The following is a 17621-nucleotide window of genomic DNA, read 5'->3' on the forward strand; positions in this document are numbered from 1 at the left end:
GCAGTACCCTCCTACCTGGTCCCACTGCTGCCATCCTTCAGTCTAGTATCCATCCATCAGACAGAGAGAGATTCTAGAATGTGAGCTAGAACAAGTCATTTCCATGTGCAGCCTCCCATGACTTTCCAATTCACTCCAAGTAAAAGCTGAAGTCTTTACAGACGCTTAAAGGGGCTTTTGTGAGCTGCGCACCCCACTCAAATCCCCAGCTTCACCTGTCACCATTAAGGCTTGTCTCTCTCCTGCTCAGAATCATACTATGAAGGGTTGTTCTGAGGTGCACAAACCTCAAAGGGACAATTTAAAATATTGTTGTTTGAAAAAGCTTCCTGTGATAATTTGTTCTCTCTCCATTGCTATCCATAACAAAGAGATGTAGTTCCAATAACTAATATTTCATTTAAAAATATTTATAAAGTGTTTAACATTTTTAAGGAGCCCTGGTGGCACAAAGGTTAAGCACATGACTGCTGACTGAAAGGTCGGTAGTTCAAACTCACCAGCTATTCCATGGGAGAAAAGACTTGATAATCTGCTCTGGTAAAGATTACGGCCTAAAAATCTCCTTGGGGCAGTTCTGCTCTGTCACATGAGGTCACTATAAGTTGAAATTGACTCAATGGCACCCAACAACAACACAACCTTTCTATTTTTTGCACAATTGTTTACTCATTAATTGTATCAACAATTCAATAGAGGTAAAATTTAAACTTACAGAGCCTTGTGATTACAGGTAATTGAATATATATGTACATATTTTATGCTTACATGTTATATGTGTATATATTACATATGTACATGCTGTTTATGTATATATTATATGTATTACTATATATACATACTATATACATTACATAAGTATATATTATATACAAATAGAGATATAATTTTGTTGTAGAGCTATATGCTGGGTTGATTAATGAAAGAACTTCTAGAACACAAATATATTAATATAACATTCTATGGGGGAAGAAAATAGGGACATAGTTGCAAGGCGAAAACGAATGATACATAATTTCAACTTTCATAAAAGAAGTTATTCGTGTATTTAAAAAAACAATTGTAAGTGGGTGATGGCTGTGTCAAATCACCATCACATTTAAATTCATTTAGGTAGTTTTAAAACTGATATAAATATTGATATTTAAAATGTGCACAAAATTACATACTTTGCAACTCCAATGAAAAATGCTAGATGTCAACCTAAAAATATACTGGAGGTAAATAATTTTCAAAAATCTTGCATTAGGGTATGTCAGTAACTCATTAATCACATGGCATGATAGGAAGAATAACAGACCTCAAAGGTGTCCATGTTCTAATTCCTGGAACCTTTTAATATGCTAGGTTACATGGCAAAGAGGAATCGAGGTTACAGGTGAAGTTGAGGTTGCTGATCAGCCTACCTCGAGCTGGGGAGATGATCCTGGATTATTCAGGTGGGCCCACTGTAATGATGAGGTTCTCATAAGTGGAAGAGGGAGGCAGAAATGGGAGAACCAGAGAGATGAGAAATGACAAGGACTTGATTTGGTGTTGCTGGCTTTGAAGATGAAAGAAGGGCTTCATGAGCCAAGGAACATGGACATTCTCCAGAAGTTGCATAGGGCGAGGAAACAGATTTTCCCCTGTGGTTGTTAGGTGCTGTCAAGTTGGTTCTGACTTATAGCAACCCTATGTACAACAGAATGAAACACTGCCTGGTCCTGTGCCATCCTCATAATCGTTGCTATATTTGAGCCCATTGTTGTAGCCACTGTGTCAATTCATCTCATCTAGGGTCTTCCTCTTCTTCCTAGTCTGTCTTAATCTGGAAACTCTGTTGAAACCTGTGCACCATGAGTGACCCTACTGGTATCTGAAATACTGATGGCATGGCTTCCAGCATCACAGCACACACAAGACACCACAGTAGGACAGACTGACAGACGAGTGGTAGATCCTCCCCTAGGGCCTCCAAAAGGAATGCAGCCCTGCTGAAACATTGATTTTAGCTGAGTGAGACCTATTCTGGACTTTTAACCTCCAGAATTGTAAGATAATAAATCTGTGTTACTTTAAACCACTAAGTTTGTGGTAATATGTGATAGCAGAAATAAGAAACTAATACATATATTAACATAACATTTATTATCGTGTTTTAAAGAAAAAAAAAAGACTTATTTTGATACATCTCCAAGGAATTGGAATACTGAGTTCAAAGGCAGGAAAGAAATACTTAATCCATCTCAAGTCCATGTATATAGCAGCCCGAATTTTCTAGAATAGGGTTACCAAACTTCCATGGGAACAGAATCACCCCGATAGCTTATTAACACAGGTTCACCCTCAGAGTTTCTGATTCAGTAGCTTTGGGCTGGGGACCAATATTTTGCCTTTCTAACAAGTCCCCAGGTGATGCTGACGCTGCTGGTTGGTGGACCACACTTTGAGAGTCACGGATCTAGAATAAGGCTGAACAGGAGGAAGCAAAATCTTCTGGGAAGCCAAACAGTTTTTGGAAATTTCATACATTAATACTTAGGTACTTAATACACAAAAACATCTCTCTAGCCTTCGCTCAGAGCCCATTTACTCCGTTTCTGGACAAAGTTGTTTATAATTTCGCCTAGCTTATATCAGACTACAAGAATAAAATATGAATAAATAAAAAAGAGGGAAGCTCTAGCATTTGCTAGAAATGAGCATATTTGCAGCAAAAAGAACAGGCTGCCTTAGAGTGAGGGGAAATATGAGAAATGACTAAAGCAAACATGAAGTTAAAATATGCAAGAGCCTGGGCCCATTTAAAGGCGGGACAATTAATTATTAATATTTTACTAGCTCTAGAAGTGCGATGTCCAATACAAAAGCCACTTGCCTCATGTGGCCACTGGACATTTGAAACGTGGCTCATCTGAATTGAGATGTGCAGTGTGTGTAAAACGCACTTTGGGTTTTGCAGACTAAGTATAAAAAAGAATGTACACTACAAAAAAAAAAATCATTAATAGTCTTTAAATATGGATTATATGCTGAAATGATAAATTTAGCATGTATTAACCAGGTTATTAAAATTAATTACACCTGCTTCTTTTAACCTTTTTTTTTTTTTTTTTTACATGACCATTAGGAAATTAAAAATATGTGAGTGGCAATTGTGACATGTCTATGGGACAGCCCTGCTCTGAAACACGACAGTGCCTGACAGCATTCGCAGTGTATTTGTACGATTCCGAGTAATAGTGGCAGGACGTGAGGGTGGTGGTTGGTTCAAGGCTGTTGAGTTCCCTGAGGGCAGAGTGATTTATTTGTTTCATTCACCCCAGAGCCTTTCTGAATACATGGCCCGTGATGAATGTTTATTTTATGCTTCTTGAAAGAATGAATTAATAAATGAAGGGATGAAAGAGTAAAAATATTTGAAATACTCTGTTTAAGAAAGCAGGAGAGTGCTTTCAGAAATAGTTCCATCAAAAGCAGTTAAGAGTTTAGAAGTCTTGGTCTTTAAAGGTTACAGGAAGCTTCAGTTTTCTGAAAAATGCATGAACCAGAGGTGCCCCATTCTCTAACTATTCAGGATGGATGATCTGCTACTGTCTTTAGATTTAAACTGCCTCTTTCCTTCCAAACAACACATAAATATTTAAACAACAATTGTACTGCAAGTTAGTAGCTCGTGAATCATTTATTGAAAGTACTTGGATTTGACATATTTATCATACTTGAGTTAAGAAGTGGTAAGATATGAAGTAAAAAGAGCTGGACTTAAACTCAGAAGGTTTGAATTAGAACCTCTCAAATCTCTCATTTATTAGTCACAGGTGCCTCTGAGTTGTGCAAGTCTCAGCTCATGCAAATTGTATCCTAGGTTCATTGTTCCACAAGGTACATACTACAGTTTCCGATGGGCAGGATTTTTTACACTGTGTGGAACCACAAAGTGGTCTTGTGTCTATGTGCACACTGAAAACACAAATGCAAGGTGAACAGAGGGAAGAGAAGCCCTCATTTGTGTTTGTTCTGTTCCCATGAAGAGTCTTGCTGCATCGGCTTGCACTGGTTGTTTGGTACTATTTCTGGGTGGGTGCCTCCTTTTCACATTACATTTATGACTGGAAAGCAACCAGGTGACAGCAAGAATGCACGTGAAATTTAGAACTAAATACGTAAACATGAGTGAAATATGAAGAAAGTCAACACATTTCTTTCATTGTACTGTAACAGTGAAAAATATTTTGAATACAATATAAAGAAGACACATCACACTATAACTCTACTGTCCAATGTGGTAGCCACTGGTCACGTGTGGCCACTTAAAGTAAAATTAATTAAAATGAAATAAAATTAAAAAATTCAGTTCTTGAGTCACATGAGCCACATTTTAGGTGCTCCATAGCCACATGCGTCTACCGTATTGGACAGTACGTAGAGCATTTCTATCCTTGCAGACATAGATGGTGCTTGGACAGCGCTGACTTAGATACCTAATTCTCTGAGCCTGTCTTATTTACAAAGAGGGAAGGCTACCATAAGATTTCTGTGAGAGTCAAACACCTATCAAAGTGCTATACAGATGGTACACAAAGGAGAATTGTTATCACCTACCTTATCAAAGGAAGCCGTTTGGAGGTAAGGGTTGGTGGTGGACAGACGACTGGATGAAAGCACTGAATACAAGCATAGCCTTTTCCCTGGTGTACCTGTTATATCCCTGAATACTGGTTTGATAGAATGTGTACATGAGGCTTGACTTGGCATTTCTTGTGTTCCACCTTTTATCATGTTGTCCACATTTTCTACTCCAGCCATTGCTGCAGTAACTGGCAACTGTGCGGGTCAAACCTCACTGTACCCTGTACCCCTGGCATTCTTCCCTGGGGCTTCTGTGACATGTCCAGTGTGGGGTGCTTACAGGCACCTGCTCAGACATTCTGATGCATATGAAACCTGGAGTATGAGGGAGGTAGCAGCTCCTGAGATGACCCTTGACCAGTGAGGGATGGAAGCCAGTGGATAAATACTCCGCTCACCTGTTCCTTGGTAGCAATTCTCTGATGCATTCTACAAGGCTTCTCAGAACGTCATGAAGCAGGATTGAGCTCCAGCTACTCACATTGGTGATCAGTTCAATAACGCACCTTGGATAGGCTTTTGTTCCTTCCCTGTTTCACCCTTTCCAGCACCTCTTCTGTTCCTTGGAATCACTTCTCCCGAATAAACTGCCTGCATGCAAACCCTGCCCCAGGATTCACTTTTTGGGGAAATTCAGGCTAAGACAAAGCCTTGGGATGATTTCCTGCTTTTCACCCACAAATTTCCTCAAGGCCATTTGGGATTTGCAATTTGAACAGGTTGCTTTAGTATTGCCTATGGCCTTGAGCCCAAAGACAAAATTAGCCATGTCAATTAGCCTGCTAATTCTTACTACATCAGCAAGGAGAAAGTAGGTTGTGGAGATGCGAAAAGGCAGACATATGTGACAGTCTCCATGACAACCCAAACCCCCTACTATGATGGTAAGTCACCACGTTTTCAGGGAAGTGATGAACGTGTGCCCAGAACTGGGTCTGAAAATAGGATTTAAAAGAAACAGAAGGTTTGTTCCTCACCTCTGTAAGCAATATTGGAGAGGCCGTGAGCTCTGATGTCAGAAGATCTTGGTTCTGATTGTTCTTTATCTCAGAGCAGAACAGTATTTGTTTTCTTCATATTGCTTCATACTTTGTAACCATTTACTTAGAAAAGAGACTCTCAGTTCAATAAGGGTAAGTTTCACTTAACACTTTGCCCCAGAACCTAGAACATGATTTGGCACATAGAAGGCGATCAGTAAATATTTGTAGACTTAATGAATAAATAATAATAATAATATTTATTGAGTTCTTACTTTGTGCTAGGCCAGGGGTTGGCAAACTACAGCCAAGTGGCCAAGTTTATCCCATGACCTGTTTTTGTAAATTAAGTTCTATTGGAACGCAGTCATGTCCATTCATTTATACATTGTCTATGACTGTTTACATGCTAGAATGGCAGAATTGTTTAGTTGTAACAGAGACCATGTGGTCTACATAGCCTAAATTATTTATTATCTGGCCGTTTGCAGGAAAAGTTTGCCAATCCCTATGTTAGGTTATGGGGTACCATAGAAACTAACATATTCTGTGTGTGTTACAGCATGAAAAATGTTAGAAAGGTCTATGTTACACTCCTACCGAGTGGAAGCCATTGTTTTAGAATACGACATACCAAGACATAGAAAGGATCTTTTGTTTATAGAATTTTAGGGTATAGTGGAGAGAAACCTGTAAGATTTTCCAGCAGGCCTTAGAACATGGACCTGGACATGTCTATGTCTTTTCTTGGTGTAGTGACTTCACGACCTTAGCACTGGGTAGGAGAAATCACTCTTTATCCTTCTCTTAATCCTCCTCCCCACAATATTTGGGTTCTAATTTTTTTTTTTTTAATTTGTATTAATAAAATCATCATAAAACCAAAAGCAAACCTGTTGCCATTGAGTCGATTCTGACTCACAGTGACCCTATGGGACAGAGTAGAACTGCCCCATAGGGTTTCCAGGGAGCAGCTGCTGGATTTGAACAGCCATAGTTACCAATTTATTGAGAGAGTACTCTCCATGTGGGCCAGGACCCTGTTTTTTTTTGTGTTGTATCTGTACAGAATCCCCAGATCCCAGCACAGTGCTTGCCCATGAGAAATGCTTATGGAATTTATGGAATTGTCACCCTATTATAAATGAGGAAACTGAGGCTCAGTCAGGAGAAATAGTCTCGTTTGTTGTAGATACAGAAGCTATCGCCACTGTCACACAGCTAGTAAATAGTGGAGGTGGCCTTAAACTCGGGTCTGCCTGACTCACAACCCTTGTTCTCTGTCCTGTAATTTGTCACCAGGTAGCTGGCCTCGTGGGCCACTCCCTCACGAATCTAGGGCTTACTTTATTCCACCATAAAATGATTGGAGAGTTGGGAACTAACTGGATGATTGCTAAAGCCATTTCTTAGTTTTGGGAGGTACTAAAACAATTCAAGCTAGTGTTTGCAGCCATAAACTGAGAAAGCCAGTTTAGCTGATGTAGGAAAACAACATTAAAAAATAGGTAAAAAGTGAAGGCATCTCATGGTAGCTAAGCAATGTAATCAAATAACTTCTGTTCTACAGAGCTTCAGCCTCCCATGTCACAGGTAGGTAAAACAATCACTTGAGAAAGACTCAAATGTCAAATTGACCAGAAAATAAAAATCAAATGGACTGAGTGGAAGAGACAAAGCCTCCTTTGCTTTCAAACCAGTGCCCTCTATTAGGAGCTGGAAAGGGCTTATCTCAGTTGCCTCATCCTGTGGCAATACTTTGGACTGGTTCTCTTTGGTGTTCCCAGTACAGTAAATCTTATCTTTCTTTAACCCATGCTAAGCTTTTATTTTTATTATTTTCTTTAAATTATAAGAGTCTTTTTCTGCCTTTGTTCATTTTTAAGTTCAAAGGCATGCTCTTTAAAATCTTCTACAGCCAGGCCACCTTATCTGTGACCTGCCGTCCTACCGGTTTTATTGTCAAAGCCTCAGTGTGGCTTCACAGCTCATGGCTTATTTTTATTTTTATTTCCTGACTTGCCCTGGGCCACAAGAGTCATTCAGAAGAAGGTGGCCAGGGACATACAAGCCATTCCCTTTACTTAATTCCCATAATTAATTGCTTTTTAATCAGTGGAAATGACTCTGGCAAATGAGCCTGCCAAATATTTGCTTACTCCTCTTGTGAGCCATTCAGCTTCAGCCACCGAACCCACACACTTAGTGGCAGATGGAGCATGAAGACCTGGCTTGGGGATACCAAGCAGATCTTGATCTTACTGGGTTGAAGAGGGCTGTTCATGAGACATGGAATTTTTTCTGACACACCATGGTTGTGCTCAAAACCTTTGAACGCATTTCAACAAAATTTAACAGAAAATTTAATTCAGTTTCCTCCTGCTAATATTTACTGTGTTTTCTGTTTTAAGCAGTAAGGCACGAAGTCAATGCCTCTGCCCTCATGGGCATTCTAGTGCAAAAAGATAGAAAATGTACAAGAAACAAATGATATGCACAGGAACAAGAACAATCAATTAGTAATTACTGCTATGAAGGAAATTAAGTAGGGTGATAAGATAGATAGAGGCTAGGTGTGAAGGGAGCCTAGCATGGCATTTCAGAAGAGGTGATATTTGAGCAGGGATTTGAGTGATAAAAAGGAGCCACGCGAATGAGGAACTGGTTTGGGGGTAGGGAGAACTGAGTGTGTCCAGGCCAATGGAATAGTAAGTATGTAAACTCTGAGATGGGAATGAACTTGGTAGGCTTAGGAACACAATGGGGCCAAGTGTAATTGAAGTTGGGTGAGAAGGGAGGATTGTAGCTCAAGGTGAAGTAAGGGGGTAAGCAGAGGCTGGATAATGCTGGACCTTGTCTCACCTTGAAAAGAATATAGGCACTAACTGTGTGTTGGAAACCATGTTGGGTGCTAGGTGCTGGGATTATAATGACCAATAAAGCACATCTGTGGACCAGATCAGTTGCCCTGAGGGCCTCACCTCATTGCATGTTTCCAGGTGTCACTTTACCTTCTAAAATGACAAGACGCTCAGGTCTCAGTGTACTCTGGTGAAGCCCCTTCTCCACCTCGGACTTCTACCATTGATGTTCCATAACTGCCAGAATTCATCCGTTACACACCTCATCCCTTCCTCCGTAGTCATCAGAGTGCCAAGGATCCCAGCTCACCCTTCCCCAATGGGCACGCCACCTCTCCCTTCCCTCCTAAACCCCTGTATCTTCTAGAATTCACAGTGAGCCGTGATCAAATACCCTACATTATGTTTCTCTCTAAAAGGTCTCATCACCTCCTTGATCTAAATGAAGACTTTCTGTGCCCTGGCAATGCAGCTTCTTCGGCAAGCCTCTCATTGGCAGCTATTTCAACTCCCACACTCCAGATATCTTAAAGGCCTGAGGGTTAGGGAGATACCTACTTTTCCCCATATTGTCTTTTTCTGACTTCAAAAACTCCAGCTGCTTTGAAGCACACCATTAGACTTAATCATGCAAAAGTACTTGGCACATAGGAAGTGCTTCCAAAGTGTTAGCTTTAATTATATATTTTTATTTTACTATTTTATTTTTGTTTTTAAAACTGTAAGAGAAACTTGTGATTAAGAGCATGGACCCTGGAACCAAATTGTCTTTGTTGAATCCAGGCTCTGCCATTTACTAATTATGAGATGAAAGCAGGTTAATTAACTTCTTTGGAACTCAGTTTCTTCATCTTTAAAATGGGAATAACTAACAATATCTTCAGGGTAAATGTGAGGATTAAATGAGTTAGTATATGTGAAGTACCTTGAATGGTGGCTGGCATGTTATAAATGCCACATATATGTGTTTACAATTATTACTTTGTTATTGTTGTTATTAATTGGATGATAACTTGAGTATCTGGATTACTTCTCCCTCTCCACTTCTGTCTGATATCACTCTTGGCAAATTTAGCATCCATGAGGATGGGTTATCTATGACTCCGACCTTTCAGTTCTTTGGCCTTCTTAGCTCTGACCATTTCTTCCTCCACCCCACCTCAGCCACCTACTCACATGGTCATGTCCTGGACTTTGTCATCTCCAGCAATTGTATCATCTCCAACATCTTGATTTCATGCATCCCACTTGCATAACATTATCTCCTCTCCTCCTAGCTTATTCACTCCAGCATTGGCTCTCCAGAGACTGACATCATTGATCTTAAATCCACTGAACCTTCCACAGCTTTGTCACTATCTACTTCCCTCCCTCTTGTCCTCACTTCCCTCATCATCCGGCTTATAATCAATGTTCCATCATTAAAATCACTCTCTTGCAAAACTTATCTTCCTTTCCTTTCTCTCCTTTTTGCCATTATTGCCTAGAAAAACCCTGGATAAATTCAACATATCACTTAGTCTGAGCTTGCTTCTGAGAGGCTGGAAAATCACAACACTGCTTACTGGACTCACTTTGAAAGTGTGACCCCAAAGCTCAAGTGTGTATTTGCATTTCGGATTTGTTGTTGTCAGGTACCATCGAGTCGGTTCCAACTCATAGCACCCTATGCACAACAGAACGAAACACTGCCCAGTCCTCTGCCATCCTTACAATCATTGTTATGCTTGAGCTCATTGCTGCAGCTACTGTGTCAATCTCCCTCGTTGAGGGTCTTCCTCTTTTCTGTTGATCCTGTACTCTGCCAAACATGATGTCCTTCTCCAGGGACTGATCCCTCCTGACAACATGTCCAAAGTATGTAAGACACAGTCTCGCCATCCTTGCTTCTAAGGAGCATTCTGGCTGTACTTCTTCTAAGACAGATTTGTTCATTCTTTTAGCAGTCCATGGTATATTCAATATTCTTCACCAACACCACAGTTCAAAGGCGTCAATTCTTCTTTGGTCTTCCTTATTCATTGTCCAGCTTTCACATGCATATGATGCGATTGAAAATACCATGGCTTGGGTCAGATGCATCTTAGTCTTCAAGGTGACATCTTTGAACTTCAACACATTAAAGAGGTCCTTTGCAGCAGATTTACCCAATGCAATGCGTCTTTTGATTTCTTGACTGCTGCTTCCATGGCTGTTAATGGTGGATCCAAGTAAAATGAAATCCTTGACAACTTCAAACTTTTCTCCATTTATCATGATGTTGCTCATTGGTCCAGTTGTGAGGATTTTTGTTTTCTTTATGTTGAGGTGCAATCCATACCGAAGGCTGTGGTTTTGATCTTCATTAGTAAGTGCTTCAAGTCCTCTTCACTTTCAGCAAGGAAGGTTGTATCATCTGCATAATACAAGTTGTTAATGAGTCTTCCTCCAATCCTCATGCCCCGTTCTTCATATAGTCCAGCTTCTCGGATTATTTGCTCAGCATACAGATTGAATAGGTATGGTCAAAGAGTACAACCCTGATGCACACCTTTCCTGACTTTAAACCAATCAGTATCCCCTTGTTCTGTCTGAACAACTGCCTCTTGATCTATGTAAAGGTTCCTCATGAGCACAATTAAGTGTTCTGGAATTCCCATTCTTTGCAATGTCATCCATAATTTGTTATGATCCACACAGTCAAATGCCTTTGTATAATCAGTAAAACACAGGTAAACATCCTTCTGGTATTCTCTGCTTTCAGCCAGGATCCATCTGACATCAGCAATGATATCCCTGGTTCCACGTCCTCTTCAGAAACCAGCCTGAATTTCTGGCAGTTCCCTGTCAATATACTGCTGCAGCTGTTTTTGAATGATCTTCAGCAAAATTTTGCTTGTGTGTGATATTAATGATATTGTTCTATAATTTCCACATTCAGTTGGATCACCTTTCTTGGGAATAGGCATAAATATGGATCTCTTCCAGTCAGTTGGCCAGGAAGCTGTCTTCCATATTTCTTGGCATGGAGGAGTGAGCACCTCCAGCGCTGCATCTGTTTGTTGAAACATCTTAATCGATATTCCACCAATTCCTGGAGCCTTGTTTTTGCCAATGGCTTCACAGCAGCTTGGACTTCTTCCTTCAGTACCATTGGTTCTTGATCATATGCTATCTCTTGAAATGGCTGAGCATCAACTAATTCTTTTTGGTATAATGATTCTTTGTATTCCTTCCATCTTCTTTTGATGCTTCCTGCGTCGTTTAATATTTTTCCCATAGAATCCTTCACTATTGCAACTTGAGGCTTGAATTTTTTCTTCAGTTCTTTCAGCTTGAGAAACGCCGAGCTTGTTCATCCCTTTTGGTTTTCCATCTCCAGCTCTTCGCACATGTCATTATAATACTTTACTTTGTCTTCTTGAGACACCCTCTGAAATCTTCTCTTCAGTTCTCTTACTTCATCAATTCTTCCTTTTGCTTTAGCAGCTCGACATTCGAGAGCAAGTTTCAGAGTCTCCTCTGACATGCATCTTGGTCTTTTCTTTCTTTCCTGTCTTTTCAATGACCTCTTGCTTTCTTCATGGATGATGTTCTTGATGTTATTCCACAACTCATCTGGTCTTCGGTTGCTAGTGTTTAATGCATCAAATCTATTCTTCAGATGGTCTCTAAATTCAGGTGGGATATACTCAAGGTCATATTTTGGCTCTTGTGGACTTGCTCTGATTTTCTTCAGTTTCACCTTGAACTTGCAGATGAGCAATTGATGGTCTGTTCCACAGTCGGCCCCTGGCCTTGTTCTGACTGATGATATTGAGCTTTTCCATCATTTCCTTCCACAGATGCAGTCAATTTGATTTCTGTGTGTTGCATCTGGCAAGGCCCGTGTATATAGCCACCATTTATGTTGGTGAAAGAAGGTATTTGCAATGAAGAAGTTGTTGGTCTTGCTAAATTCTATCATTCGATCTCCGGCATTGTTTCTATCAGGTATCAGATAACCTCATGCTTCTCCACTTTCCTATTACCTGAGATGACTATTGCACATCATCTTCCCTCTCCTGAAGTCTCCAGCACTCACCTCCTGTATGTTTCACTTTCATACTCTTGAAAAATTACAAATATCAGTAAAGTTTTCACTACAATTCCTTCCAACAATTCCGCAATCTTACCTTCATCTGTACCTGCCCTCTTAAAACAACTGAAGACCTGTCTATTCTTCTCTAAGACAAGTCACTCCTCTTATTCTTTGGATCACATCCTCTTACATTTTCAAGAACCTCATTCTTCCAATTATCCCCTTTCCAACATTTTCACTCTCTCCCTCTTTATGGGATCAGTGTTTGCCATGATGCCCTTGGTGTGTTCTGTCTTCTTTTATTATGTGACTTATCTGTTAAGCCTGTTTAGTCTGGAAACTCTTGATTCTTCGTTCTGTGTATATTTTAAAAATAATTTCTTAGATAATTCTCTCCCACCTGTCCTCCCCCATTTTTTAGTATAACTTCTCACATCCACCCTCCAAGTCCTGGTATTCTCTGATGTAATCTCGGTAGAGAGTAAATCTTCTGCTCTCTACCAGGTTGGAGGAGAAGCAGTTGCTTTGCTACTGGGGCTGGAAAGCCAATTTGTGGTTCTAAGTCCCCTTACACATATTTTTAACCAACCTTCCTATTTTCCTCCATTCTGACATTCCTAGTGCCAACAAATCTTGAGTCTTTTGGGGTCCTCTGACACTAATGGTCTCACTTCTCTTTGGCTTCCCCACTGTGGGCTAGGTTTCAGCTTGCTCTGCTATGTGCAACTGCTTACCACTATCCTTCTGATTTTTTGACTAAAAAAATTAGTTGACATCTCTCAATGGATGTCATTACCTTTCCAGTTTTCTTTGTTTTTATGAGTTTATATCATTTGTATTTTTTTCCTATTATTTTATTGAGCCATGGTAAAGAACAGAGTAAAGGTGTTGATTCAAGTTTCCAAATCTTATGGGGCATTTTCTGTGATAATAGTCCTAGAAGAATTATTTTATGTAATCCTCACACCAGCCATAGGAGCTAGGTGCTATTATTACCACCTTCTTAAAAAAAAAAAAAAAAAAATGAAGAAACAAGATACAGAGAGGTTGGGTATATTACTGATGTCACCCAGTAGATGAGAGGGATGAGATTTAAACCTGGGCCAGTTCTGACTTTAGCACCTATACTTGTCATCATAATACCCTGAGGAACCTCCTGAAGTTCAGGTAAAACATGACACTTTGTTTACTGCCATTTCTGTTGATGGCCACTCTCACTGGGACCAAATATACTGCTCAGGTAGTTCTTCCAGCCCAGCCAATGTCTGGTTCACCTCACTCCTCCCTCCCTGCTGTTCCTCCTATCTATATGTCAATATGAACTGGGTATGTGGCAACCATGCTGTCCCTAAAAACTGATTCTACTTGGAATATGCATTTTCCATCTTTTGGCGACTTCTCTTTCTGAACATCTGATATTTAAAAATGCAAGAGTCTTTCTTATATTATTTTCTGTGAGTTACATTTGTTCCATATTTCTGCCATACTCTATAAGAAACCTCATTTACATCTCAGTGATTTACTGTCTTTTCCTTGGCTATAGATCATACTGTTTCTTAACTTGACACAAGTTTAAACTACCTGAGATGAATATTTTATTTCTCTCCTATTTTCTCCTGAGAAGTACCCTTTCCTAAGGTCCCTGTCTAGCATCTACATCTTGAGTTAAGAAGGGTTTCTATTTAAAAACTTGTGGAATGGAAGCGTGTCACCGTCAGGAAGTACAGAGAGCCTCAGACCTGAAGTCAGTGAGCTCTTATTTTAGTCCTGGGTCTACAAGCTCCTTGCTGTGTGACCTGGGGCAATTCATGTAACCTCTGAGTCTTAGCTTCCTTGACCAAACAGTGGGTTAATTACTCCTATCCTCCCTGCTGTTATAGGATGTCATAATGATAAATTAAAAAAAAAAAAAAGGAAAAACATTCTGTAATTCTAAAGCTGTCTTTCTCAAGCTGCAATTCATTTATAATCTTCAAAATTTTTAGCTACATATCTACACATCACCTACACTACTATTTAGTGGATATATTTTCTCTGAGACAACTCGTATTTTAAAAGTAACTAGATTTATTTATAAAGGAAAATCAGTGGAAAGATAAATTAGAATATAGGAGCATAATGTAGGAAGGCTTATGACCCCCGAAGGGAAGAGCTGCTCCAGTATACGTGCTAGGCGAGAGTGCATGGAAGTGAGTCTCAGGCGTGGGATCTAGTGTTGCAGTGAGCTGGGTCAAAAAAAGGCTGGAAATCAGTGGAAGGAGTACAGGAAAGGAAGACCTGAGGCAGTGGAGGTTGATCCATAAGAACCAAGAGAACTCTAACCTGAGGGAAACACTGGGGCAGAAAGGGATAGAGGCTGAGAGCTTGGATGTCTGAACATACAGTTGTAAAAAATTACACCTTGATTAGGATGAGGGTAGCAAGTGGCTCTGAGTGAGGAAGGAAAGCTAGAATGTAGAGAAAGGGATGAGGTGATATAAGGGTGAAGGATCAGGGGTTGGGGTGACTTGAGGAGACATAAAGTTTGTTTGAGGAAGAGAGGATGTTGGGAATGTTCAGAGAAGAGAGGCTGAGGAAAAGATGAATTGGGGATAATAAGTAGGATTTGAGGGAAGATAGTTGCTATTTTGGTGGTAATGACAATGCTAAGTCAGGGTAAGCTAGTCAGTGGTGTCACTAGGGTTGGTGTCATGCAGTGCGGTAACTCATGGCATCACCGCCCCCATGGAACTCCTCCTGTACCAGACCATACAGAATCCTTAGTAATGTTTTTTGTACTGAACTCAAAAAAGCTACTCCTAAATTGTAATTCCCATATATCACTCCTTCTTCTCCTTTAGTTACTACTTCATTCTCAAAAAAGTTATTGATATAAATTCACAAATACTAATTACCAAAATATTGTAGCTAAAAACCCAGAAAATTTGACAAAATCAGCAACCATAAAAACACCAACAGCAACAAAAACAACAGCACTTGCTTGTAGCACCTGCAGACGAAACCATGTGATTGACTGTGATTAGGTAATAATGACAGCTCTGACTGGAGTATGTTTAGAAGGTTCAAAAAGTAAATTAGCGTAAAGTTGTAGCTTTTTAGGTATATTGGTCTTGAAATGAAGAAACTGAAGATTTTTACCAACTTCTGCAGTCTGAAGTTGGTCAAACATGCAATCAAGATGCATTCATAATTACTGGTGATTGGAATGCACAAGTTGGAAATGAAGAAGAAGGATCGGTAGTTAGAAAATACAGCCTTGGTGACAGAAATGATGCTGGAGATCATATGACAGAATTTTGCAAGACCAAGAACTTCATCGCAAATACCTTTCTTCAACAACATAAACGGCAACTATACATGTGGGCCTCACCAGATGGAATACACAGGAATCAGATAGACTACATCTCTGGAAAGAGATGATGGAGAAGCTCAATATCATCAGTCAGAATAAGGCCAGGGGCCCACTGAGGAACAGACCATCAGTTGTTCATATGCAAGCTCATGTTGAGCTGAAAAAAATTAGAGCAAGTCCATGAGACCCAAGTCCATGAGAACCAAGAGAACCAAGATCATGAGTATATCCCACTTGAATTTAGAGAACCATCTCAAGAATAGATTTAACCCACTGAACACTAATGACTAAAGACCAGAGAAGTTGTGGAATAACATCAAGGACATCATACATGAAGAAAGCAAGAGGTCATTAAGAAGACAGGAAAGAAAGAAAAGACCAAAATAGATATCAGAAGAGACTCTGAAACTTGCTCTTGAACATAGAGTAGCTAAAATGAAAGGAAGAAATGATAAAATAAAAGAGCTGAACAGAAGATTTCAAAGGGTAGCTGGAGAAGACAAAGTAAAGTATTATAAAGAAATTGGAGAAGACAAAGTATTATAATGAAACGTGCAAAGACCTGAAATTAGAAAACCAAAAGGAAAGGACTCACTCGGGATTTCTCAAGCTGAAAGAACTGAAGAAAAAATTTAAGCCTTGAGTTGCAATACTGAGGGATTCTTCGGGGAAAATACTGAACAACATAGGAACCGTCAAGAGAAGATGGAAGGAATACACAGGGTCACTGTACCAAAAAGAATTGGTCAATGTTCAACCATTTCAGGAGGTAGCATATGATCAAGAACATATGGTATCGAAGGAAAAAGCCCAAGCTGCACTGAAGATATTCATGAAAAACAAGGCTCCAGGAACTGACAGAATACCAATGGATATGTTTCAACAAACATATGCAGTGCTGGAGGTGCTCACTTGTCTATGCCAAGAAACTTGGAAGATAGCTACCTGGCCAATTGACTAGAAGAGATCCATATTTGTGCCCATTCCAAACAAAAGTGATCCAACAGAATGTGGAAATTATTGAACAACATCATAAATATTACATGCAAGTAAAATTTGCTGAAGATCATTCAAAAGTGGCTGCTACAGTACATCAACAGCGAACAGCCAGAAATTCAAGCTGGATTCAGAAGAGGGCATGGAACAAGGGGTATCATTGCTGATGTCAGATGAATCTTGGCTAAAAGCAGATAATACCAGAAAGGTATTGACCTGTGTTTTACTGACTATGCAAAAGCCGTCAACTGTGTGGATCATAGCAAATTCTGAAAAACATTGTGAAGAATGGCAATTCCAGCATACTCGGTTGTGCTCATAAGGAACCTGTGCATAGACCAAGAGGCAGTAGTTTGAACAGAACAAGGGGATACTGCGTGGTTTAAAAGCAGGAAAGTTTTGTGTTAGGGTTGTATCCTTTCAGCATAGTTATTAAATCCGTATGCTGAGCAAAGAATCTGAGAAGCTGGATTATATGAAGAAGAATGCAGCATCAGGACTGGAGGAAGTTTTATTAACAACCTGTGATATGCAGATGACACAACCTTGCTTGCTGAAAGTGAAGAGGGCTTGAAGCACTTACTGATGAAGATCAAGGACTATAGCCTTCGGTATGGATTACACCTCAACATAAAGAAGACAAAAATTCTCACACTGGACCAATAAGCAACATCATGGCAAACAGAAAAGATTGAAGTTGTCAAGGATTTCATTTCACTTGGATCTACAATCAACGCCTACGGAAGCAGGAGTCAAGA

This window comes from Elephas maximus, chromosome 15 (genome assembly GCF_024166365.1).
Source record: "Elephas maximus indicus isolate mEleMax1 chromosome 15, mEleMax1 primary haplotype, whole genome shotgun sequence".
NCBI classification, from domain to species: Eukaryota; Metazoa; Chordata; class Mammalia; order Proboscidea; family Elephantidae; genus Elephas; species Elephas maximus.